Consider the following 23,483-nt stretch of genomic DNA (forward strand, 5'->3'; position numbering starts at 1 on the left):
TACTCTCGCATGTAAATATTTGAAATATATTGGATTGGTAAACTTTAAAGAAAAATTATGGTATTTCAGCTTCTACCATAACCCTCTATCTTTGTTCCAATCTTTAATTAGTGCTCAAAAATATTTTAAATTACGTAAAAATTGTACTTTTTTCCTTTCTGGTTTGTTGTCTGTGTGAATTCATCAATCTGTTAAACCAGCTTGATGACATCACTCAATCAAGGCAAAGAGGAAGATCATACCACAGACAATCCTTGATTTACCCAGTCCACCATATAGGTAGTATGCCTAGCATCAAAACAACTTCAAAATCACTGTAATTGATTGTTCTCTGAAATTAACCAGATAATTTCATCAGAGGTGATGAATAAATTAGATATTTTCTGGTTTGGGACTTAAATTACCTTGTTTACCAAATAATATCTTCATATTTTCTCAACATTCAGTATAATCAAAATTGGATTATATTGGTGGAATTATGGAAGACTGACCATGAGGTAGAGGTTTTCATATTGTTTACAACATGACATTGGATTTGAGAGTCTCTAAAGAAAATAGGCAAGTTACTTGGGACAGGAGGTCAACCAACTATCTCCATGTCAAATCCAATTACGTTGCATGAAGTCACTAACTGGGTAAACAAAACTTGAATGAACCTCATTATTTAATCAAGCTGGCATTGTGTTCATGATGCTCCAGTGTGTCTTTGATGCTGGTTTCAGTTGACAGTTCCATATCCAGAAGCCTTGCAGGCTGAAAATAAATAGGACAGCTGTAGACCATTGCGCTCTTGTTCATTCAGCTGAGCTGCATGTCTAAATCTCTGCACCAAGGTGGCCACATAAAATGATCAAAGAACACTTCAGATATAGGACCAGAGAAAATATCTGTGATTTATCTGGCCATCACCGTGAAGAGGAAATACCACATCTCTTGTACCTGTCTATTTACATTTCTTCCTACTTTTCAAATGGTCTGAAATTTGCTCATTAGGTTTATTCCATACATACACAACCCTGGGAAAAAACAGCTAGGTCCAAACCCCCAGCAATAACCTAGCTGTGGTTATGATGTATGTACCTAATTAGTAATTTCTTCACCCACACCTCCCCCATCCTGGTACCAAGTTACTCTAAAGAAGCTGAAGCAAATGGTACTGACATGATAATATGCAAAATTATCCAGATATCTTCAGTCCAAATGAAAACAAATCTAGCCTGACCAATTATTGTCTCAGCAGCTTCTTTCCAATTATCAGCAAAGCAATGGAAGGAGTAAGCAGCATTACCATCAAATGACACCCACTTACCAATCACCTGCCCTTGGATACTCAATTTGATCAAGACACAGCAGGTACATAACAGAGAGATCAAAGTAGACTTCCTTGACATCAAGATAGATTTGGACTTAAAGACCAGAACACAGCAAAACTGGTCAACTGGAATCATGGTGAAAACCTTCCATTCCCCAGGGACATATTTGTAAATTACTCATGATCTCTGGAAACTCAGTTGTCTCTGCACCATAACATCATGGCAGGAAAGCCTTAGGGAACTACCATCACCACAACCATGTAGTCATAGATATTGTCATTTCTTCAGTTCCAATACCACTTTTCAATGTATTTTTGTCAAGGAGGAGGAAGAATTCAAGGCAACATCCTACTGTAGCACACCGAGAATCTGGAACAGAACAGAAACCTAGAGGCAAGTTGCCTGGCCATTCATCTCATTCCTAAATCCTACTGTAGCACACCGAGAAGCTGGAACAGAACAGAAACCTAGAGGCAAGTTGCCTGGCCATTCATCTCATTCCTAAATCCTATTTCAGTAACAGGGGAACCAACAAGAGCATAAAAGAAAAATAGTAAAATATTTCTTACAGTGATACTGATGGTGAAGGCCATCATTCATTTGCTTTTCTTGCTTAGGATGCCCTCTATGACCGTATTAATCATTTCCCTTCTATGAAAGTGTACACTGAAACATCAGCTGATTATCTTTTCTGGTCTCACAACTATGCATTGATTTTTTCTGACATAGAACAACTGATATTGATTAAAATGAATGGATTTTCTTGATGCCAGTTTTCTTTATCGGAAACTTTAAAATTAATCTTTTGTCTTTTACATTTCATTATTTTATTTAAATTGTTTATATGACAGTTTGTTAAATATAATGGAATACAATTAATGTTCAAAAGTCATTGTGGGGTTATAATATGCATACCGTTTGACTAGTATTTGTTTGCTAAATTGTAATTAACTTTACATTAGTTAGGGGTTGCTGCACAACAGAAATGCTGCACAGCAAATAATGCAAGAATAAACTTGTTTTATGTAAAGTTAAAGGACTCATGAACTGAACACTAAGAATCTTTTTTTAAAAAAAACTACTTGATATTTCTGAGACGTTATTATCTAGTACTATTTCTTAAACAAAATTGCAGAAGAAGACTTGCCCATTTGGCTTAAACCATTGGAGACATTAGATTCCTGGAGATCACGGAATCAATTCGTAATCTATGTTGAACTAGCTGATCACAACTCCCACAGACTTGACAGGGAAGTAAAAGAGAAAAAGCAAGTCCAATTATCACCATAAACCCATGTGAAACAAAATCATACGTGAGCAATAAAAAGACATGCATTTTTTTTTCAGTACCTTTCATCACTTCAAGAGGTCACAAAGCATTCTAGATCCAACGAACAGCAATGTAATAACCATCAGACTTGTAACAGAATACAAGCATTCCCACTGAAAGGAACAAGGAGCAAGTTTTTTTTTAAACACCAGGATTTTATTTTTTTTATCCAGTATTTCTTCTACTTATCTTTTTCTGCGGCTTACCAAGAAAATGGATGCCGCCAAAGTACTCTACCACCATGAAATTACCTTTTTGATCCCTAATTGGTTTGACTCCTCTTCTACCCATTTAGTATTTATTTGCCAATAGAAGACATTTGGGTTCCCTAACATGTTAGCTATCGATAAATTTTTCCATTCTCTCTTTGGTCTTATTTTCTTTTCTTCTTACCCTCTGACAGTTCTACATTTAGCCTGGTTCTTGCATATCATCAACCTGATATGTGTCACATGAGCTAGTTTCTGTTTCATCTTCATCTTCATCTCCCTCTCCCTCCATCATCATCTAATTGGCTCCAATTACCTACTTTCCCTTAGCCAGATGGAAGCTTATCTAGTCTGTATCCAAACCACCTCCTCTTTAAAGGTCACCCATTATTCACTTAGGAATCTTTCATTCCAATTAACATGTGCCAGATTCCCTTTCATTCTCCAGAAACCTCAGTACTTCTACTCCAGATCATTTCTTGCCATCACCCTTACAAACATGATGAAACTATGATCACTGTTTCTCAGATGGATTCCCCCAATAGTGTTGGTCAACTTGGCCTGCCTCATAACTTAGAATGAAATCCAGCAATCCCTCTTCCCTTTTTGGGGTAGAAAGTTCTTCTGAACATACTTTATAAATCTCTCACACTTCTTTGTCTTTTAACATTATAGAAATCGATACTGGAGGAATTGTAGCTCCCCAATATCATCATTCTACACATTACAATATTTATAATAGTTTTTCAGGATCTGCATGTTGCTGGCTAGGCCATCATTTATTATCCATCCCTAAATGCCCTTGAGAAGCTGATCCAATGATCTCAGGTTTTACTTGCAATCATATGGAGTGAATCAAATTAGCTGAAGATCGGCCTCTGTATTAGTGGGAAACTCAGGAGGAAACAGAAGCAGTTCATACACTTACAGTGGCATGCAAAAGTTTGGGCACCCCTGGTCAAAATTTCTGTAACTGTGAATAGTTAAGTGAGTAGAAGATGAAATGATCTCCAAAAATCATAACGTTAAAGATGAAACATTCTTTTCAACATTTTAAGCAAGATTAGTGTATTATTTTTGTTTTGTACAATTTTAGAGTGAAAAAAGGAAAGGAGCACCATGCAAAAGTTTGGGTACCCCAAGAGATTTGACCTCTCAGATAACTTTTACCAAGGTCTCAGACCTTCATTAGCTTGTTAGGGCTATGGCTTGTTCACAGTCATCGTTAGGAAAGGCCACGTGATGCAAATTTCAAAGCTTTATAAATACCCTGACTCCTCAAACCTTGTCCCAACGATCAGCAGCCATGGGTTCCTCTAAGCAGCTGCCTAGCACTCTGAAAATTAAAATAAACGATGCCCACAAAGCAGGAGAAGGCTATAAGAAGATAGCAAAGCATTTTCAGGTAGCCGTTTCCTCAGTTTGTAATGTAATTAAGAAATGGCAGTTAACAGGAACAGTGGAGGTCAAGTTGAGGTCTAGAAGACCAAGAGAACTTTACGAGAGAACTGCTTGTAGTATTGCTAGAAAGGCAAATCAAAACCCCCGTTTGACTGCAAAAGACCTTCAGGAAGATTTAGCAGACTCTGGAGTGGTGGTGCACTGTTCTACTGTGCAGCAGCACCTGCACAAATATGACCTTCATGGAAGAGTCATCAGAAGAAAACCTTTCCTGCGTCCTCACCACAAAATTCAGCGTCAGAAATTTGCAAAGGAACATCTAAACAAGCCTGATGCATTTTGGAAACAAGTCCTGTGGACTGATGGTTAAAATAGAACTTTTTGGCCACAATGAGCAAAGGTATGTTTGGAGAAAAAGGGTGCAGAATTTCATGAAAAGAACACCTCTCCAACTGTTAAGCATGGGGGTGGATCGATCATGCTTTGGCTTGTGTTGCAGCCAGTGGCACGGGGAACATTTCACTGGTAGAGGGAAGAATGAATTCAATTAAATACCAGCAAATTATGGAAGCAAACATCACACCGTCTGTAAAAAAGCTGAAGATGAAAAGAGCATGGCTTCTGCAACAGGATAACGATCCTAAACACACCTCAAAATCCACAATGGACTACCTCAAGGGGCACAAGCTGAAGGCTTCGCCATGGCCCTCACAGTCCCCCGACCTAAATATCATCGAAAATCTGTGGATAGACCTCAAAAGAGCAGCGCATGCAAGACGGCCCAAGAATCTCACAGAACTAGAAGCCTTTTGTAAGGAAGAATGGGCGAAAATCCCCCAAACAAGAATTGAAAGACTCTTAGCTGGCTGCAGAAAGCGTTTACAAGCTGTGATACTTGCCAAAGGGGGTGTTACTAAGTACTGACCATGCAGGGTGCCCAAACTTTTGCTTCGGGCCCTTTTCCTTTTTTGTTAATTTGAAACTGTAAAAGATGGAAATAAAAAGGTAATCTTGCTTAAAATATTAAAGAAATGTGTCATCTTTAACTTTTTCCCTTTTGGAAATCAGGTCATCTTTTACTCGCTTAGCTATTCACAGTAACAGAAATTTTGACATGCCACTGTAGCACTCTAGCTAAACATAGTTCCAAATGTTTTAGCCTTGTCTTTGGCAGGAATAATCTGGTCCCTGCCATCCCCGAAGTGGACCCTCCTCCTCCCCTGCTATTTAATGGTCCAGCACCATCCATTACCAGGTGTGGCATCTCTCTAATTTCTCTGCAGATTTACTCCTCTGTTTACTTCTGACGATTTGATGACCCAGAGAAAACACCAGAAAAATGGTGCCCTTACTGTTTATTAAGCAGAGGAATTCAGTCGTTGACCCTTCAAAAGCACCCTCAGTACTGCATTTGGAGTGACAGTAATGGTCCCCTAACTTTAGGAGGAAATTGAAAGTGCTAGAAAGGGCACAGAAACGATTCACTAGAATCGTTCCAGGGAGGAGGGATTTCAGTTGCAAGGACATACTGGTGAACTTGAGATTGTTCTCTTCCAAGCAAAGAAAATCGGGAGGTTTGATGGAGGTGTACCTTATCAGGACTAGATCAAATAAGGTAAAGTTGAGAAGTTCCAATTAACAGATGCTTCAAAGAACATGGGGACAGATTTAAAAGTCTGTGCAAAAGATACAATTTTTTTAAAAATATAAACACATAAGTATTATGATCTGGAACGTGTTGTCTACTAGGATGGCATAAACAGAAACATTGCAAAAAGGAATTGGATAGGCAGTTGAAAGAAATTTTTGGGGCAACAGGGAAGGAGCAGAATGGTAATGACATATGCTTGTCTAGGACCTGGCACAGTCTCGATAGGCCACATGATCCTAGATTCCTGTGCAAGAGATTTTTCTAGCAGTCTATGTTTGCATCATCCAAGTACCACAACAGGTGAACCATGTGTAATTAATTGTAGATATCTACTATACCATTCAACTTCATATAATTATTAGTTCTCATTTTCACAAAACCAAATTAGGCCAGGTGTGTTCTATTATGTGGCCAGAAAAGGCTAATAATTACACCATGATATTACATAGCACAGCAATTCCAGCAGCGAGTGTCACGGGCCCTAATTTGGTGAGGCATGCTGGCAAGGTCATCATGCATGTTACAGCTGACAATGCTTCATACATCATTAATATTAACTCCAGAGGGACTGTCGAGTAAACCAGAAATGAACTAACAGCTGGCAGTAACCACATCTGAAATCTCAAAGCCTCTTTATGCAATCAATGACTTCATAGCTGCAACACACTGGCAATTCGCCGACATCACCAGTGCATTGCATCTCTCCTCGCAAGGGTATTCAGAGAGGTGAATCATCATCAGCAACCATGGCTTTAACTCCCAAGTCAGATTAATGATGAATTTGACAGGTAGTTAAGCAGGATATCTATATTGTAGCTTTATGATACTGCTCAACAGACTACATTAACATATTCACATCTAGAAAAGGTGCAAAATAGATATGGCACTCAAAGGATTAATGTTTCCTGTTTTCCAAACCATACAACAGCAGCTGACATTACTTGTGAAGGTGTCTAGCACTCAAAGCATTCAACAGTCTGCAATCTGTGATATCTTTCTTTTCCCCTCTCCCTCCACCCTAAATGTATGCAAATGTTGTGCCTGCAGGCTGCCTGCACCTCAGTCAGGCAGCCAGCAAGCAGATGAGCAAGAACGCTCTGCTGCCTCTCCCATCTGACAGTGATAGATGATCACCCTTAATGCTCAGCTCAGGCTAATACATTCGAGCCCCTCTTGCCTTCTGTTCCAAAATGTTTCCCCCTTCAACCCAATTTCTTCTTCTATGTACCATCCATCCCTTAAGTCAAGATGTTACCTCCCCTTTTGCATTACCTCATTTTTTCTCAATCTGCTTTTAACATTCACAGTACTACAGCCCATATTACAGCTGCAACCACAGAAAACATGCAGCAGTGTATTTATTTGCCACTGCAATCTTTATGTAAAGAACCTGTCTTGATATTTTTCCACAGTTTTGTCATTTAATTGATCCTGTAGTTAAAAAAACACTTCAGTATTTTCATCAATTACGTAAAATTACCAATTTTGTATTATTTTGCTGTATGCATCAGATTATTACTGAACAGTACATTATCACATTAATATTTATTACCAAGACTTCTTATTTGCTTTGAAATAACAAAAGTGAACAAAACTGATGCACTATCACTGTAACTAATATCAATGCAGTAAGAGATAGAATAATGGCATGGTAGAGTATATGCCTTGATCTATCATTTCCAAAGAGCTCAGACTCTCTGACATCATCAATCATCCTGAGTGAGACACAGCAGAAAGGAGATGGCCAGTTTAAAGAACAAAGTTTTGATGAATGACCTGCTGAGTGTTTCTAGCGTTTTCTGTTTTTAGTAAAAGACCTTCCTCTGGAAAGGAAAACCTCATCTTCACAGATCCATCCTCACCATCAAGAATGAGCTAATACGGTGTCTCAGTAACTCCTTCTGCAGAACCAGTGAATGCTTTATATCCTTTGGCTCATTTAGAAGAACAGAAGCCTGTAGAAAGAGTGTGCCACCTTACAAACTAACCAACCATCTCCCCCATCAGGCACATTCTGTTCCATCTATGGAAAAGTATGTGGCTCCCACACTGGCTTCATCAGTTAATTCAGAACCCAAAAAACTAGAGTGAAAGCAAGTCACCTTCAAACTTGAGTGAGTACCAAAGAAGATGATTTATATCCATGTTTTGTTATCCCTTCAGTTTGTCTGGAATGGCACACCACAAACAGGAGAACCCTATACATGTATTACTAAATCAATAATGTCAAAGACACTCAAAAACTGACATTTGTATTTTTTTTAGGATGTTCATGAGTAACATACAAGTTTAATTGAAGACAGTTAATGTCATTCATCTGGATTAATATTTTGGAAATGATTATAGGTCTTGGTGAGCTGCGCCTAAATGCCATGGGATCCGTTTCTTAAGATGCACAACATTCTGGCTCTCCTTCAACACAAATGTTTTCCTCTGGTAAATATAGCCATATTGCACACAGAATTCAGGAAGGCTATTACAAGGTCATTAGCATAAAGTGCTGCCTTCTTAAATCAAAGGAAAAGTCATTGCTGCTAAATAGTCTTTGCAACAGTAGGCATGATATATCTCCGATGTGTGCAGTGGTTAGTGTAACGCTATTACAGCGTTAATGACCTGGGTTCAGATCCGGCCGCTGTCTGTAAGGAGTTTGTATGTTCTCACTGTGACTGCATGGGTTTCCTCCAGGTGCTGTGGTTTCCTCCCACATTCCAAAGGCATACGGGTTAGGAAGTTGTGGGCATGCTATGTTGGCACCAGAAGCTTGGCAACACTTGCGGGCTGCCCCCAGAGCACTCTACGCAAAGATGCATTTCACTGTGTGTTTTGATGTACACGTGACTAATAAAGAAATCTTATCTTATCAAAAAATACAAGATAGGAAACTATCTTGTGTCCTAGAGTTAGTAAAGAAACTTAAACTATGGTAAAATGGCAGCCTTCTCTGTGCATGGCTTTTAATCTACCTTCCAATTGTCATTGAATGTGATTAGGAAAGACTGGTCACACTGGGAAAGTGAAGGTGCCCTCAGTAATGTTGCGCTATGAAGCCAATGGTGAAGCCTCAAGTGCTTCGCAAATAGTTCTACAAATAGGACATAAGTCGGCAATCATGACTCAACAAGTGTTTCATCAGAACTGTGCAGTCAGATTTAATTAAAAATCTTATCCAAAGACACTAAAACCATTGGAGAAGGGGCCCATAAAAGTGCTTTAGAAATAATTAAATAAACTTGGAATTTGCCTTCCTTGCTACCTGCTGCAAAATAAACCAAAAGATAACTGTTGATGTAGCAATGCATACTCGTGACCTGGTCTCTATGGGATTTGAATGCTTCTGGCATGGCCATCATTTATTATCCATCCTGAAATTCCCTGAAGCAGAGAGGGTTCTTGGGCTGGGGGGCAGTTCAGTGTCCACCACATTGTTATGGGTCTGGAATTGTATTAACAGAACCTGAGAAGGATGGCCTATTTATTTCTCTGAAAAACATTAGTGAACCAGATGAGTTTTTGTAACAATTTAGCAGATTTAAGGTTACTGACCACAGAATACTTGAAATTACAGATTTATTTAATTGCTTGAATTCCATCTACCTGGTGGGATTGTGGTGGCACAGTAGCGTAACGCTATTACAGCACCAGCAACCCAGGTTCAATTCCACCGCCGTCTGTAAGGAGTTTGTACGTTCTCCCCATGTCTGCGTGGGTTTCCTCCAGGTGCTTCGGTTTCCTCCCACATTCCAAAGACGTACAGGTTAGGAATTGTGGGCATGTTACGTTGGCGCGGGAAAAATGGCGACACTAAAGGGCTGCCCCCAGCACACTCACAGTAACGCAAAAAGACTCATTTCACTGTGTGTTTTGATATATATGTGACTAATAAATAAATATCTATATCTAAATGTTATCTCCAGATCAAAAATCCAGGCCTCTAGATGCCAGTCCAGTAACTTGACCATTCTGCAACCATACCCACAATGGTGGATGCTGGGAAACAGATCGCATCACAACAAGAATGGTCTTACATCCTGTTGCTTTAGGGGGAATCAACAAGAATGGTTTTACAGACAGTTACTTTAAGGGGCATCATTTCATAGACTGCATTAAAAAGACAGTTCTATAGAATTTGCCCTCTTTTTGGAAACAGAAAAGCAGGTAAGTGTCTTCAAAGGGTTCCTGAAAGCTTTCTGTATTTTTTGGCTTGTTATTGTTGCAATGTTTACTTTATGGTGTGGTTTTTGACATTTTTATTAATGTTTCTGTGAAAAAGATTTGAGGAAAAATGTTTGCATTTTGCTTTCTCATCCCAAGTACATTAAAGTGTTCCATGCTTATGCTGATACAAAATAGGAGACAGCATTCCAGGAAGAACAAGATGCCCCTGACCACATCTATAAGTACAAGCACATGTTGCTGCCAGTTATCAAGGACAATTGCTTCAGCCTACACTGTTACCAAGGACACCTGCAAAGACCATGCAACACTAGTGATTAGCAAGGTCAACACCATCATAACTGTTAGGCCTGTAACTTATTTCTAGGTAACACTTCAATATCAGTTATTGTGATTCTGTGCAATAGCATAACAGTGAATGGGCCTCCCCAGAGTTTTATTCTCGTTGACCCAAATGAAAATTTAAAACATGTGAGCTACAAGGAGAGATTGAGTTAGCTAGGCTTCTATTCCCTTGAGTTCAGAAGAACGAGAGGCAACCCCATTGAAACATTCAAATTCTCAAAGGGTTAAACAGGGTGGATACAGAGACACTGCTTCCCCTGGCTGAAGAGTCTAGAATTAGGGATGCCATGGTGTCATAATAAGGGATAGGCTATTAAGACTAAGATGAGAAGAAATTTATTCACCTAGAAGGGTAGTGAAACTTTGGAGTCATGTACCCCAGAGGATGCGGAGGCTCAGTGATTGATTGCATTCAAAACAATATCAATATATTTCTGGATCTTATAAGAATCAAGGAATATGGGGATAGAGTAGAAAAATGGTATTGAGGCAGAAGACCAGCTACAATCTTGTTGAATATTGGATCAGCATTGAGGGGCCAAATGACCTACTCATATTCCTATTTATTATGTTCTTACATTCTCATGAGATTAGAAATGGCTGTCAATTTACCATCACCCACTGAGTATGTGTGAAACTGTAAAACATTACCTCTTAGAGTCATGCTTATACACTTGAAGTCAACATAGCCAGCAAGTTCCACGTTTTCAGTGAACACAGCTGCACAACATTATTATAATTCTGCATTTCAAGGGTACAAGGTGGCCACCAAGTACAAGGTTGGCCATTTATGATTACAAATCTCCAGGTCCCATGGGATGTACTGCCTGTTTGGCCTCCTGTTTAAATAAGTAAGAAGAGCATAGTTGGTAGGCTTCAATGGAAAAAGACCATGGAATGGGCGGTTATACGGTGGGAAACTTAATGAGGCAAAGTGATACATCTTGCTAAGAAGACTGAGGAAAGACTATAAAGCCTTTTATAAAGACTGAGGAAACACTATAAAGCATTCAGTGCTAAAGTGGATACACAGAGACCTTGGTATATGCATTCACAAACCTTTGAAGGTAGCAGGGCAGATAGGGAAAACAGTTAAAAAGGCATCATAAATATTGACATCAAGTATAAAGTGAAGTAGTAGTAGCTAACTTACAGATGACGCAAAGAATGGCAGAGTAGTTGACAGCGTGGAAGCTAATCTTAGGCTACAGAGAAATATCAACGTGTTGGTGAAATGGGTTGAAAAGTGGCAGATAGAGTTTCAACCTGACAAATAGGAGACTTTTGGGAGTACTAATGAAGTTAAGACATACACTATGAATGGTAGGGTCTTAGGGAGCATTGAGGAACAGAGGGACTGTGGAGTACATAGTTCCTAGATCCTTGAAGTCGCAACACAGGTAGATAATGTGGTTAGGAAGGTATATGGGATACCAGCTTTGTGAGTCAGGGCATCAATTACTGAAGTAGGGAGGTAATGCTCCAACTTTATAAAAACTTGGTTAGTTGCAGTACTGGGTGCAATTCTGGTCACAGTGCTATAGGAAGAATAGCGCTGGAGAGGGTGCAGAGGAGATTCACCAGGATGTTGCCTGGGATGGAGCAGTAATAAGGAGAAACTGGAAAGGCTAGGTCTGTTTTCCCTGTAACAGAGGAGGTTAAGAGGTGACATGATTGTCACATAAAATTATGTACATATAGGGTAGATTGAAGTAAACTTTTCCCCATATCAGAGGTAGGTAAAGCTAGAAGACACAGATTTAGGGCAAGGGCGAAGAGAGGAGATATGTGAGGGACCTTCTTCACCCAGAGAGTGGTGGAAGATGGGTCACTGACAGCATTTGTCTAGATGAACACTTGAATCATCTAGTTGTACATGCCTATGGACGAGGTGCTGGGAGATGGGATTAATATGGAAAGCACCCACTGGTCAGCATGGATGCGTTGCTTCGAATGCCCTGTTTCCCTGCCGTATGATCTATTAAGTATAATTCTGGAGCATAACATTTGAAATAATCTGGCAGACATATAAAAGGTCTTAAAATTAGGTCCCTATGGCTTTCCTAGCCCTACGTTTTTGTTTCTTTGTACATTTTATTTTGTAAAGATTCATTTAATCATGACTATTTCAAGATACAAAAGCAGTTAAATCAAATGTGTCTGTTAATTGCTGGAGGTTGTAAACTGAAGCAATTCATCTGGCATGTGAGAGACTTTTATTCTAAAAATACAAGTATTCACCATAGACATCTTTAATAGGTCTAGGAGTTGATTACAGTATAATCGTTGATAGTGTTGAGATCAAATAGAACCAGAAAAAAAGCAATTCTCCAAATTTTAATGAATCTTTTTAGCTAAATTTTGAGGGTATGATTAAAACAAAAACAAAGTAAACACAATCTTCCAAACCCTGATAATAGATGCTATTTTTTTCCAGATTGATACAATAGTTAATAATTTTGGATTTTTTTTTAAAAACATGGAATCCCATAACCTTTACAATGTATTGGGGCTTAATACAGCGTGTTCTAGGTAGATTACTCTAATCTGTCTACAACCATACTTCAAGAGGGTAAGTGAGCAGAGCAAGGTCTGAACTGCCAAGAAGATTAGAATAATTACAAGCCAGTGGGTCACATGTACCACCATAATCACACAACGAAGCAAAGCCATCTACAACTCATCATCTCCAACATGTGCCCTCTGTATCTAGATTTGATTTATTATGTGCTGACACTGACAGATAAAACATAACATTACTTACTCGATTTTTATTTATAATAGAGCCTGGGACTGGGAAAAGGTAGCTAGCTTAAAGTCTTACAGATCATGTATCTATAATGTCACACTCAAGGGATCAGCAATAACTAACTGTCTCTATGGTCATAAAAGATTTTCATCAGTAGCTGCTGACTACAAGCATTAACAATTAAGTGAACAAACCACAGTATCAAGTATTCTGCAGGAAATATGTACTCACTGGGCCAGACCTTGCTGGCTATAGCTGGTAGTTCTGATTGAATCAGCTACAGAAACTGCAGCAAGTCCATGCACCCACTGTCAAATTTTGGAGTCTGTACTTATTGACAGATTATGGAAACAGAACCAGTTTGCTCTGCTGCTAGACTCCACATTAGAGTCCAATGACACAGCACAATCTTGCCAGGATCCCCTAGTATTATTCTGAGAAGCTGGGGCATGGCACAAGGGGAGGGAGCTAAGATATCCACGACACACAAAAACAAAGCTGCAGAATAATAACTGGTTGAGATCTGGAAGTTACATGTTCAGCAATAAGGTATGGCTAGCAAGAGAGGAATGGGGTAAGAACAACAAAGAGCAATCAAGATATTTAGTGTTTATACCTCTTAGCTGTATTAATAGATACAATGAGTAAAAGCAGCTCAATCACCCATGTACTCCCTTAATAAGGAAACTTGGTGAAGCATATGATACTTTAAAAAAATTGATATCACAAATTGAAAATAAAATCAAGGAGAGGAACTATACTACAAAGTTACAGTATTGCCTTTGTATCTAGCTGGCTCAAATTTAACATTCATAAATATAGTGGAAGAAGCCCCAACAAAAATGAAGTTAATGCCAGAAGAGGGGAAACTGCATCAATATTTGAGTCATACCTAATATACAAGTTGATGCACCAAGCAACTGGAGTCCCTCAAGGCAAGCTCCTCAATCCAGCCACCATTAACTACTTGGACAATGGCCTCACATTCTGACACTAGTTGTTCACTGACCATTTTAGTACTTATCTCCATACACAACTCCTGATGCTACGAAGTAATCAACATTACCTGTTCAAACTTCATTGGTAAGCAGAATGAAATATTTACATTAATGAAATTTTAAGAACCGATCTTTTCCAACAACAAAAAAGGCCAGCCTGTCACCTCTCAAATCTTCAACATCATTACCAGCACTGAGACCCCATCATCATCATCCTGGGAATCACCACTGATTAAAGCTCTTCTGAACCAGCCACATTCACACAGAGGCCACAGATTTTGAATACTCCACAACAAATGAGTCAGTTCCTAATCTCTCCAAAATTCTTGCCTTCCACGGGATTTGCTCAAGTACAATGGTGCAATTTCCATCACTTCAGAGGGTTCAATCATACAACAGTGATGAAACAACATCACAACAAACCTGTACTTTAGTTCAGCAGCCCTGCCACTTCTCCCCACCCCCTCCCCCAAACTGGTGCAGTGTGACTGTACTTCAGCACTTCAAGCTCGTTTTATAGCATCTCCCAGTTACGCAACCTTTCCAAGTAAGAACGAGAGGAAAGGGAAAGCCATAACAACACTATTCCCTTCAAAATCTCAAGGCAATGTATCACACAAACATGCATGTATGCTACCACTATGACAGCATCCTTGAATTTGTGATGCCACACTATTGCAGAAACATTATCAGAACAGAGTCTAGTGCTTTAAGGATAAAACCTTTTATCCTTTTAGAAATGGCAAATAAAGGAACCAATGTTTTGGAAGACAGCCAAAACAAAACTAATCTAGCAGCACAAAAGAATGAACTTGAACTTATGGAGAATTTCATCATGCTCTCAGAACGTTCAAAATCAAGCTCATCATGAAATAAAGACATTGTTGTTCCTTGGGAAAATACAGCTTTCTATTTCCAAACCAAGTTACACAAGCAGCAAAATAATTACATAACCTGACAATGTAGTTCTGTGGTTAATTCACGAACGTTGATTTGACCCCTTGTTCTTTTTTTAAATAGTCATTCAAACTAAGCAAAGAGATCCTTCAAAACAAAAAGATGGGGGAGGATGAGCAGCCAGAGGTCATTGCACATATTGGTACCCATATCATAGATGGAAAAAGAGATGAAGTCCTGCACAGTGAATATAGGGACTTAAGCAGAAGGTTAAAAAGCAGGACCTCAAGTGTTGTAATCTATGTTTACTCCCAGTGCCACAAGCTAGTTAGGGTAGGAATAAGAGAATAGGGCAGGTGAATGCATGGTTGAGCTGGTGCAGGAGGGAGGGATTCAAGTTCTAGGACTACTAGGATCTCTTCTGGGGCAGAAGTGAGCTGTACAAGAGGAACAGGTTGCACCTAAACTGCAGGGGGGCCAATAACCTGGCAGGGAGATTTGCTAGAGCTACTCAGGATGGTTTAAACTAGTCTAGCTGGAGGGTGGGACCCAAAGTGGTAGTTTGGCAGATGAGAAAGTCAGGGTAAGTACATGAGTTAAAGCAAGTCCAGTAGGCAGGGACAGGGCAAGGAATGAAGAATGTCTGATAGACTAAATAGCCTTTATTTTAATGCAAGAAGCCTAACAGGCAAGGCAGAGGAACTCAGGGCATAGATGGGCACATGGAATTGGGACAGTATAACTATTACAGAAACATGGTTGAAGGGTGGGCAAGGCTGGCAGCTCAATGTTCCAGGGTACAGATGCTACAAGTGTGATAGGAGGTGGAGGTGATAAAGGCAAGTCTAGATCCATGTCCAGCATCACAACCAAAACTCAAATTAATCTGGTAACATGGATGAGCCAGAACAAGCCCTGCCTAAAAAAAACAACTGAAATAAAACCTTTGACAGATGGAATTGCCACACCCTCAGCTCAACCTTGCCACCTATCAGAGCTGTTGTTTCTTCCCCAAAAACATTCAAAGCTATGAAAAATAACATTTAAAAACAAAAACAATTTTAAAACACTTAAAAACAAAACATCAGAGCAATCAAAACTTATTTTTTAATGTAATTTCCCTCATTTTAGAATAGTAAACCAGAAGTTTGATCAAAGTCAAGGGTTTAGGGAGGTAGTTCCAAAGTGTGTTTGAAAGATGACTTGAACAGCCTTTAGTTTATTGTCATTTACTGTGTTTGTTTATCACTCAGAGTTTAATTACCTCTTTTATAGCCTTCATTTACATAACAATGTTATGTCCTGAATGAGTACACAAGAGGTAGCCTTAAACCAGGCAAGCATTAGTGCTGTCCAAGGTGCTGATTGTTCTTTAGGATATGATGTCATTGGATTCGAGAAGTAAAAGGACTGCAGATGCTGGAATCTAGATGAAAAACCACTATGATGCTGGAGGCTTCCCTTTTTCCCATCTTCAGTCCTGCAGAAGGGTCCTGACCCAAAACGTTGACTGCCTGCTTTTCTCCATGGACGCTACCTGGCCTGCTGAGTTCCTCCAGCATTATAGTGTTTTTCATGTCATTGCATTCAACTGGCAGAAAGGCACCATTCATGATTCTTTGCGGTGGGCTTACTATCTGTATGAAATGTTAAAAAATATCCTCATTTTCAATCCTTGCAAGGTATCATCCCTTTTATAGCTAAAATCTCTTTCAGCCTGCAACTCTCAGATAGCTGTGCTTTTCCAATTCTGCAATCTGGAGTGCACGTGGTTTCAATTAGACCATCCATGAACTCACCACTGTATTATTACAGCCAATTGCAGGAAATTATGATGCAACTTTGTTCAGACCTTGTTACTTCACTATAACTCAAATCTAATTGTTTAAGGATTTGCCTATTGATATTCAATGGTATTACTATCACCACACCAATACTATCAAAATCCTGGATTTCACCATTTTCAGATACTCAAAAACAAACTAACCACATAAATACCTTGGCACATCAATGGCTGTTTATCATGTTGCAAGTGAATCACTTTGTGATACCCCAAAGCCTTTCTACCATCTACAAGGCACAAGACAAAAATATGATGGATATTCCCCAATTGCCTGCATAAGTATAACTCCAACAGCAGAAAAGCCTGACATTATACACAAGACCAAGCAGAATACCTAACTGGTACCCGATCTACCATCCTAAATATTCATACCCTCTACCACTGGCACACTGTGACTATGATATGTACTAACATGCACTACAGTTACTCATCTCAGCTACTCTGGAAATATCTTACAAAGACACAATCTCTATCATCAAGGAAGACAGGGGCAGCAGGTGTATGAGAACACCATCACCTAGAGGTTCCCCTCAAAGGTGAATACCAAACTGACTTGGAAATATACTGCCACTCCTTCACCTTTGCCGAATCTAAATCCTGGAACTCCCTATGCATCACCACCGTGGGAGAACTATCACCAGTTCAGCACCATCTTCTCAAGGGGAATTAGAGATGGGCAATAAATGCACCACATCCTAAAAAAAGGAATACTTTTTTTTAAAATTGCTTCACTGTTCAGTCATATCCCAGATGGACAATAGAAGGTGCCACGTAAAATATAATTGAATTTAACAGGCAATGGTAAACCTAACTAACAGAAGGTGCTGTCTGTTTACTAATTATCAGAATTTTTTCGAGAAACATTTTAACTGTAGCATGTGTAGTTATTCAAAATATTCTGCGTTCACTCTTACAGCTGCTGGATGTAATGTCTTTTTCCACTAAAAGTATCACTCAACATCATCAGCAACTCTCACCCTTTCCTACAAATCCATATTTAAAGAATCTTTCTATTCACATTTAGACAGAGAGCCAGTTTTCTACTTAGCATGCCAAGTAGACTGGCAAATTTCCATTTCATTCCACAGACTATAATAACTGTTATCAATTACTAATACATAGCAATACAGCAACAGATGGACAGAGCGAGTTGTGAGGCTTGAGAGAAAAAAAGTCTGACATCAGGTGTTTCAGTAGATACCTGCACCCAGGCCGAGTAGAAAAATGAAATGGCATACATGTCTGTGATAAACCGCCAGCCATCTGTTTCCCTATATATAACCAGTACGGGCTCCTCCAACTGTCTGTTTTCTGTACTTAATATATTCAGATTATAAGATTCCTCAGTTTGACAGAAGACATCATAGCCGAGGACCGTCATCATTAACTTGGTGTGCTTTTCAGCTTCTCCACCTTTGAACTGATAATAGAAAGTGAAGACTACTTCAAGGCACAAAAGATGGTAAGAAACTTAAAAGAAAAAAAAATAAAGCTCATTTGGTCATTAAAACTGTATTAAATGGCAGACATCAAGGTACCTGTGCTAAATTAAAATAAAAATGAGAAATTTGGCCCAAGTGCAATCATATGGCAGACTTTCCATTCTAAATATGCAGTTTAACAAAAGAATGCTGATCTTCTACTTCAATGCCATTTTCCTACATTAACTCCATATCCACTGAGTCCCCTAATAGCAAATCCATCAATCCCTGTTTTGAATGACCTCAACAAGTGACTCTCCAGGGTACAGAATTCTAAATATTCAACAATCTCTTTGAGAATTCTGAAATTGTGATCCATGGATCTAGACCTGGCCCCTCAGCCAGGGAAGTATTCACCCTGCATCGAGACTGCCGAGCCATGTAAGAATTCAGTAATTTTCAATTTTCATCCCTCTCATCTTGAAAAAATATACTCTTAGTCTTGTCAATCTCTCCTCATACAGCAAACTCACCTCCCTGGAACCAATTTAGTGAATCTTCACTGCATTCCCTCTATAACAAGTATATTCTTTTTAAGATAAGACCACCAAAACTATACATTATATTTCAAATGCAATTTCACAAAGGCAACATGTAGTTGCAGTGAGATATTTTCACTCCTGTAGTCAAACTCTCTCATAATGAGGACCATACCATATGCCTTACTAATCACTTGCCATTCTTGCACATTGGCTTTCAGTGACTTGTGTACAAGGACACCCAAGTTCCTCCGAACATCAACATCATCCCTCTCACCCTGTGGAAAAGTTATGTGGATAACTTCAGATTTTACAAATTACATTGCATCTTCCATGTCCTTGTACACTCAATCAGCTTGTCTATATCCCCTTGTAGCCTCTTTATATTCTCCTTCCTACTCACAATCCCACCTAGACTTACATCATCAGCAAACCTGGAAAAATGAAATTTAGTCCCCTCAGCCAAATCATTGAAATAAATACTGAAAATAGTATACTACTAACCACCGCTTGACAAACTGTGAAGAATCTGTTTATTCCCACCTTTAGCTTTCTATCCAAAAAGCAATTCTCAATCCACGTCAGTATTTATCCCAGCTCTGTGTGCTCTAAACTTGTTGACCAAATTGAATTAGGAAAGAATATTAACTTGACATAAAAAAGGCCCATGCATACTCTTTCTCAATGGAGGTTCCTCCTGAATCAGGCATTCAATTCTAAATAAATACTTCCGAGATCCTCTGCAAAGCTATTCACTGACAACAGAGGATGTTTCCATTAGTAGGAGAGTCTAGGATCTGAGGGCACAGCTTTAGAATAAAGGGACGCCCCTTTAGAACTGAGATGAGGAGGAATTTCTTCAGCCAGAGAGTGGTGAATCTGTGGAATTTGTTGCCACAGAGGGCTGTTAAAGGCCAAGTCATTGGGTGTATTTAAGACAGAGATCGATAGGTTCTTGATTGGTAAAGGGATTAGGATTATGGGGAGAAGGCGGTAGAATGCAGTTGAGAAAAAAGTCAGCCATGATTGAATGGCAGAGCAGACTCGATGGGCCAAATGGGCTAATTCTGCTCCTATGTCTTATGGTCAAATAACTTAAGTAACGTTAATGGAGCTGCTTCCCACAGAGGGAAAAATAGTATCTACAAGACTGAAAAAAATACCAATACAGCCCAAGTGAATGGCAATTGTACAAATAATTATTAACTAAGAATAACTAGTATCTACACTTCTAAGGTAGTTTGACTCCAAGTAAATTCACAGTTCCCAAATCTTGTATAAGTACTGAAGGAAACTACATTTGGAATGTGTGATCAACTACATACACATTATAAGTTTCAGAAGATTGATAACTCTGGACTTAATTTTATCAGAGTAGGGACTAGTGCAGATGGAGAGGAGAGGGGTGCATTTATTGAATGAAAGCCACCCATTACTTGATTGAGTAATGGACGGCCAACAGCTAAAAGTCAAGGGGGAGTTCCTTGGCTACACAAAATGATATCCAAGACACACCAAAAGACATTTTTCTGAGTGTGTCCATCATTCAGCAGAGAAAGTTAATGGGAGATTTGGTGGAGATATTTAATGTCATAAATATTTCGATGGAGTAAATAAACTATTTTCAACAGCAGATGGGCCAGCAATCAATAGACAGAAATTTAAGGTGATTAGCAGAAGAACCAGAGATGATAAGAGGAATCTTTATTTTTAAATACAATATTGTCATGATCTGAAATTAACTACCTAAAAAGCTGGTGGAAACAGCTTCAGTGTTAACTTTCAAAAGAGCATTTGGCCATTACTTGAAGGGGTAAAAAACTGAATAGAAAGAGCCACAGAATGGGACTAGTTGGACACAGTTAAAAACAGCCAATACAGACTTCATGGGACAAATTGTTTCTTCTGCAATAAATCATTATAAAATTAAGAATTCCTAGCTACACAGAAAAAGATTATGAATGCAATTCCATTTGTACTATTGTGAAGCATTTCTTCAAAAGATGGCTATTATGTAGTCTTGAACAGAGCCATTTATTTTACCAAACCCACAAGATGAAAAATACTTCAGTTCATTACAGGGTTTAACAAAGCAAAGGCATTCTCCTGCATTATGTTGTCACTGGGTTGAGTATTTCAACTGAATGCTCTGCAGACATCAACAGGACAACTCAGTACCACAGCTCCAACATAAAACTGCTCAACTAGGAAGGATCTGAAAATAACTTGGCTCTTTCGAATTGTAAATCAAATTTACAACCTGGCAGAGGAATCATTACTCTAAGCATCTATTGAATAAAAACCATTAGTCCATAACCCGTTGATTGTTCTCAGACAGAAAAACAGCAACAAAATGACTGAAAATAACAGAAGTCTAAATAAGGGACACATCCAGCACAGAATATTTTCCAACATTAATAAACATTTTGCTGTTCAGTTACTTTATACAACTTCCAGCTACTAAATATTCAAAAACATTTCACATTATAAAAAGATGGAAAGTTTGCAAGAGAGAGACAGACAGACAGAGAACAGAGAGGGAGAGACAGAACAGAGAGGGAGAGATGGGGGCAGGGCAGCATTTCACAATCATCAACCCTTTGACAGCAATGCAGGCAGTATGGCAAATTTGTGCTGCTTCTTTATTATAATGATTTTGGCACCCAGCCAGCAACTAACCATGCTGTGCAATGGCTGGATGCATCAGCAAGGACTAATATCATGAGTAGCTAGCTCATTAAAGTTAGCCTGCACTGCATAAAGGCACCCTGCACCTCTTAAAGGAGAAGTGCATTGTGATTGGTGCAGATGTTGACAGTCATACTCCAAGTGAATCCAAACTGAGAAAACATTTTTTTAAAAAATAGCACAGCCTGGAAGAACGTGGAGTTCAAAGCTTTTGGTCACTTCACACAAGGCCTTGCTGAAGGAGATGGAATGCATCAAAATATTCTGAATCTGCAAAGGGTTCGTAGGCCCTCCTGATACAAGCTCAGAAGACATCTGTAGAGGTCAATGCCAGGAGTCACAGCCCCAGGATCTGGATTCAATGTCAAGGTTAAATGGCTTTCAGCTCAAGATCAAAGCATCCAACTTTAAATGCTGCAAACCACCAATTGCCTCACATACTGCTCAATTCACCAGCCAACAAACTCCACCAATACGGATTCATTATCCTTCACCTTATCCTCACATTCAGCAGTGCAGTAAGACTCACAGCCACATCTTGCAGCAAACACATGGCCAGCTATTCAACCACACAATCAATCATCCACTTTTCACACTCTCTTCCAGGCCAAGTTGGCACACAGGAGGACCTAAACAGAGGGGAGAAGCACCCTTAACTAACACAGGAGATGGTTCTAAGTTTTACTGGAACACCCAGTGTTGAGGCCAGAAGCAGACTGCAACCATTTAGGATAAAGGTACCCGAAAACTTAATTCTCATTCTTGCAGCCCAGCTCCTCCTCAACCCATGGTCTCCTGATTTACAAACTGCTTGTTTCATTTTCCATTTCTCATACCGCAGTCCTACCTTTGGATCTTTCCATTTCCAAATTCCCAAGAACTGCAACTGGGCAAGGCAGAAGAAAAGCAGCAAAAAAAAAAGAGACAGCAAAAAAGAGACCCACCAATCATTTCACACACACAATCCCCATCTCAGATCATGATATTGCACATAATGTGGAAGAAAGGATAGAGGCAGCTTTACACATGGTGAGACGCTCCATACCACTGACCTACAGCCAAGATGGGACAAGGTTAGCAAACATACCAACTCTCGCAAGGATGAAGTTACATTCAGCAGATTCAGATGAAGGTTTACATGGAGCAGATTGCAGAAGATGGCTGATTAGTATCAGTGTCTGGTGGATACAATACCACTGCAGCATCAGTTTTACAATACAGGTCCTCCCCAGCTTATGAACATCCAACTTATGTAAAGCCCATACATATGACAAAGCGTTTGGGAGACTGGCAGGGCTGCAGGCATCTTCTGCAGTGCAGGAACACAGCTCGTGGCTGCATTTCCAACTTGAGAACTGTTTGGGTTACAGAACCCTACATAACCTGGGGAAGACCTGTACCTGATTAAGAGCATTGCTGAATTCCTTTGAGAATGGTCATGCTTCTCAACTACAGTGACAGCTCCCCAGAAGGAAATCAGTCCAAAACTCAAATGCTTCTATTGACTGCACAGCTCTAAGTGTTCTGGTTTGGAATAAAGCCTCACCCTGACTGAGAATACAAGCTAAGAGTAATATTATTTCTACCACTTATCCCCAACCTTCAGAAAGAATAACTGGATCACTCAAACACTGGACAACATGACAATTAAAGTGTGAAGGGCACATATGCTAGCCCAAAGGCATCCTGGAAAATAAAGGCCTTGATGTGACCTATCATTCTCCTAGAGTATAAAGTATGGCAGAAAGTGCAAAGTATGTAGCTATCAGAGCAGATAAATTCTGGCTACAGCTAAAGCCAATGTAAACATTAAAAGATGCTGTCCTTGCTTGAAGACTAACTCACACTACAGCTTTCAACTAAAGAGATCACCCAGCCAACTATAAGACATATTTGTGCTTTGTATCTCCAAATTCTTACTTA

General features: G+C 39.3%; 1 protein-coding gene across 1 annotated transcript in view; it reads right to left on the minus strand.

The window, feature by feature from the left end:
• msraa (methionine sulfoxide reductase Aa) overlaps nt 1-23,483 on the minus strand; it is a 234,982-nt gene that overhangs the window by 174,532 nt on the left and 36,967 nt on the right. The gene's annotated exons all lie outside the window — the stretch shown is intronic.

Source organism: Pristis pectinata, chromosome 10 (genome assembly GCF_009764475.1).
Source record: "Pristis pectinata isolate sPriPec2 chromosome 10, sPriPec2.1.pri, whole genome shotgun sequence".
Classification (NCBI taxonomy): Eukaryota; Metazoa; Chordata; class Chondrichthyes; order Rhinopristiformes; family Pristidae; genus Pristis; species Pristis pectinata.